Source organism: Diorhabda sublineata, chromosome 9, assembly GCF_026230105.1.
Source record: "Diorhabda sublineata isolate icDioSubl1.1 chromosome 9, icDioSubl1.1, whole genome shotgun sequence".
In the NCBI taxonomy this organism is placed as follows: domain Eukaryota; kingdom Metazoa; phylum Arthropoda; class Insecta; order Coleoptera; family Chrysomelidae; genus Diorhabda; species Diorhabda sublineata.
In genome coordinates this window covers 6,991,001-6,996,048 of record NC_079482.1, presented here as the reverse complement: position 1 = coordinate 6,996,048, position 5,048 = coordinate 6,991,001, and the positions used below count along the sequence as shown (strand labels likewise).

Genomic DNA, 5,048 nt, shown 5'->3' with positions numbered 1-5,048 from the left:
AAAATACATCAATTTTCAAAAATTAAATTCCTAATATTTATATAAACTAGATTAATGTTTAAGTTGATTTGTACTCACTTTTTGTTGAATAGTTGAGTTGAAATCTCATCTCTGTTGGATCTATATTCAATTTCGTCTAGTAAACTTCGACTACTAAACTTGTTGATTAAATTTTATGTATTTACAGGCGTTAAAAGTTCTACGTCCTATTTCATATTTTTCCATGCTTCTCTATATCTGGTGAGTAATTTGATATCTTATAAATTTATGTTTTATCATCTCGCAATAGCTTCTAGGTGGTATTTTTGGAAATAACGTAATTCAAGCTAGTAATATTTTCTCATATTTGTACCAATTCAAATAATCTCTATTGCCTACTATAAAACTGACACAAAATTTATTTTTAGTACGCTATACAAATATTGAGAAGTTTCTTTTATCATACTTAATGCTCTCTGAAAAAATTCGGGTCTAAAGATTGTCCAAAAAACTGATCAGAGCTTTCTAAAATTTCATCCATTCTAATTCCATAAACTTTATTTCGAATGCTATAGACTTTGAAAATATATCCTTATTCCGTATTGCCTCAATTGTTTTTCAGAAATTCAAGTTGAGTACTGGTTTCTTTCTGTTTATGAGTTCTGATTCATTTTACTTTTGTTTTGTTTTCCTGGTATAATTTCGAAAAGGGATTGTAACTTCTATGGCTGTTTCTCCTAAATATGAGGCATCGCTGTACTTGGTAGCTCTATTATTTATTATGAAAGGCTCATAATCTCCCGTCCCGTACCTTCAAGCCCATTTAACAATTTTCTTTCAACATTAACTACAGCATACGTCCATTTTTCTGATTTGTGAATGCCCAGTTACTCCATTCGTTGAGGATGTCCAACCACTGTTATTATTACTTCAAAACATTAGAAATTATAATTATATTTTTTCTTCAATTGATATTCCTGATCGATAGTGGTCAAAACATTACATTTTTCTCTAAATATCATCGTTTGAACAAAAGTTTTCGACACAATTCCGTCTAATGGTTAGTCTGAGAAATAAACTATATCAAATCCACATGCTGAACATGCAATTTATTAGGAAAAAAATAGATTGGAAACAAAGTATTGAGCTGACCCTTCTTCGGAAAAATAAAACATCTTGTTGGGATCCAGAATTTAAACGTAAACGTACCAGTGATAATCATTGAACCGGGCATCTAAAAGAAGCGGTCATATCAAAAAACATCATAAAAATCTTAATAGAAATAGAAGTGATAGAGACACTGTATATCGTGAAGATATCCTATGAGATAATTTCTCCATTTATATAGTATTTAAACAAGAAGAAGCTTCTTCCCAACTGTGTGTCACGTTTCCATGAAATAAAACAAAAGCAACAACAAATGAATGTTTCATTTAGGGTTGTAAAAGTGAAATTGTGGCATCGACTACGTGGATAATTCAGAGCACTATTTGGAGCTGTTTGGACAAAATTACGTCGATATGTGATCACAAATGACCCCTTAATCCAAATAGCCGTCATTTGAGTGGACCTAGAAAACATGGAACAATCTTTTGACAAAATTGGGGCATATGAATTTTGGCATACAGGATACAGCACACAAACAAAGTTTAATAGATGAATGAAGAATTCTATGTGTACTTTAAGTCGAAAAAAGATGGTTCAATTAATAAATTGATCTTTGAAATGCCTCTCCAGACCTGGCCCGACTATTGGCTAGATTCGGTTCTAAAAAGGTCGAAAGAAATAAATATCAATCCACTCCATTTGGAAGTAATATTTTTGATTTAATTTTGTTACAAGTAAAATATACAGTGATTTTTCGTCATTTGAAACCACGTTGAAGCGTTTGATGCGCTCCTGCTTAGTTTTATTTATTACCACGCTCGGAAACTCGCTCATAGCTTGGATTAAACATATTCGAGTCAAATATCCATATGAGAAATGATCTTTTACTTTTTTAAAATATCTAACAAGAAATTCGAATAATCTTGTGGCACATTCGTAAACAAATTCCAGCTCTGAAAAAATACCTTAATAAAGATACAATTACTACACTTTATCATTTCAAAATCGGTTTAGAATCTCATTAATTTTATAGGTAAGCTTTCAGAGCGCGAGCTCAAATATAAATTACCAAATAGATAAGATCTTGGCAAGCGGACGACGATGGCCGATGGTTAACATTACTGTCTTCTTCTTCCCACAAAAATAACCGAGCTGAAACTTTACATAGTTGTATTTACAGCTGAAAATGCCGTACGGTACGACGTTTTCAGTTATAAAATTTGTAGCGTTTGTTGCAGTGACGTTAAAAAAGAACGAAACGGTGAAACATAGTAGATGCATTTATAATTCGCTTGATACTGAAAAATTTTACACGAGATCGGATTATCGACTCTAACGCTTACGTCCTCTATAAATTATCATTTATAAACGATTAAATATCAGAAAAGTCTGGTTCTACAAGAATCAAGAGAAATTAAATTGTTCTAACAATGACAATTTTAAGAAGATTACTTTGGACATAAGATTTCAAAAAGTTTAATCATGCTTTTATAAATGCATAGAAATTTTTCGATAATACGAAAAATTAAAACGTTCGCATATTTTTTTAATGAAAACCTCAGGTATTCATAATTATATAAAAAATTATTATTATTATAACTACTAAAGTAGTACAATTTAATTCATTATGAATTACCGACCTTCATATTTCATAGTTGAGTTAGTGCGCGATGGAAAATCCTTACGCACACATGCCCTTCTCGCATCACTTAAAACTACTTGGCTTCAACTTTTTAGTTTTAGCTAACTAAGAAAACTGAATTGCATGTCTAAGTGTTTGAACGTTGCTGAGCACTCGTCGGTGATATATCTGTAGTTTCTTCTTCTTCAAGCGCCAGCGGTCTTCCGAATCGTTCTTGTTGCCCATAGCGTGGAGATGGCGTTTAAGATAATCGTGTCTAGTTAGAAGATCATTAATCAGTCGAATTAACCACCTGAGTAATTGATTCATAAGCAAGGTAGAAGGCCCATGTATGTGTATACATCCAACTTCACAGAGTTTGTTTTGCAAGAAAATTACTCAAATATACCATAGCTACTTTGTTAGCTATACCAAAAATAACTCCTCGACCCATTTGTTGTGTTCTTTTGTTGATCCTAGTCGAATGAATCAGCCTAGTCGTTTTCTTTGTTGCCAAAGTGACCGGGCTCTTAAACTTGCTGGACCTTGCAGCCACCACTCACCATTTTTTATAGGACTTTTCGTACTCACGCACAAGCCTAGAACACACCGTTTCAGCCATTATAGCTTTTATGGCATCTGTGGTGTATGGTTACGTTGAAGGATAAAACTTATGTCTTATCCAGACTCCGGTGATTAATTTAAATAAACCCTTAACCCAATCGGGAATATAGGGTGGAAAATGAACGATATATTTAGATCACCTGGTATATAATTACACACAACAACAATCTACGGTCAAGTTCAAGTATCAACTAAATACAACTAATTATATCATTAATAACTATCTATATCTATATATTTTTTTTCTTTGACTCTGTTTTTGATGATCCGAGACTAATAGTCCACGCTTTATTTAATTATACAGATTGTTTGTTTAGTGAATTCCTAAACTAACTATTAAATTTTTAATAATATTGTGAATATAATTTTGATTCCTATCAATCTTGTCCTCGCGTAAACTCAACTTAGTTCATATTAGATTTTTATGAACTACCACACATCTCTCCTATCTGAAGATTACTGTGTTTCTAAGGCGTAATTAAGTATGACTCGTCCATTTTTCATCATAGCGAATACCACTGGAAGCCTTTAGTACATTCTTCAACTACCTTTTTTCGGATGTTGCCAGACCACTAAACCAAGAGATATCCGTGTACCTGGTAACTCCATTATTTAGTATTGCGGGGTTAGAATTCCTCTATAATGTTCTTTGTTAGTGATGTGGGCCTCCAAACTCACTTGGTCATTACCCACTAACATGATTGGACATTTAGCAACAGCCTACGTTCAGATTTTATCATGACCAGTTACTCCAGCTTGCAATTCGTTGGGGAGGTTTAGGCATTGTTTATCATCGCTATTATTGTCTGTAAAAATAAGTTTCAGATAAAACTTCCAAAATAAATTTTAATCAAATGCTATAATATTATATATTATTTCATATTCCTAAGCAATCATTTACCATAGAGATCAAACCATTTCAACTATCGTTTAAGTTAATTTATTACAGGATGCGAAGCCACATAGTTCTTTCAAACATAATTATCTTATCCCCTTTCGATCCAATACATTTTCTTAATGTTTCTAAAAAACGTATTCACATTATAACATCTACATCTAGTAGAAAAAAATATGAGAAATCGCTTTTATTATTAAAGTGAAGTAAAATAAATGCCCTTATACCTGCTAAATACGTTCGATCAAAAGTATTGTTTGACTTTTCAGTGTGTGATTGATCAGTTTCAACAAATCTTCTCGCCCATCTAATTAGACAAACGGTGCTGTTCCCATAAGGTATAATGCCACGTGTTATGGGTCTCACAAACTTTCTCAGTGGGATATCATACTCGTTACCCACATAAACGGAGCTAACATGGTACATGTACGTCTAGGTATACTGGTTGAAACTGGGAAGTAGTTAAAAAGTTTTATTTAGGAACGTATAAACATATAGGTAGTAATATATATTTAGATATGACGTTTTTTGCACTTAGTCGGTAAAAAGTTGTTCGGTTTCGAGAATCGTTAAATACCTAATTGAATTATTCATTTTCTGATTTATATTCACTGAACACCTCAATATTTTTATAAAAAGTTCTAAATTGATTTATAAAAATTGGTCATTCAACAGTTGATGGAAAAACATTGATAGTTAATTGTATTAAATAATTCACAGACAAACATTTATGTAACAATATTTATCTACTATACAACAATGTAGTGCCCATTATCTCCCACATCGCCAAAGATTCCAAACACTAAAATCATTTTCTCCATA

General features: G+C 32.2%; 1 long non-coding RNA gene across 1 annotated transcript; it reads right to left on the bottom strand.

Moving 5' to 3' along the window:
- Positions 1-3,689: 3,689 nt before the first annotated feature.
- Positions 3,690-4,644, bottom strand: LOC130448575 (uncharacterized). Its single transcript, XR_008910347.1, has 3 exons — positions 4,454-4,644; positions 4,233-4,354; positions 3,690-4,137 (listed from the first exon to the last, which is right to left on the bottom strand). It is a non-coding gene; the product is annotated as an uncharacterized LOC130448575 (long non-coding RNA).
- Positions 4,645-5,048: the final 404 nt, after the last annotated feature.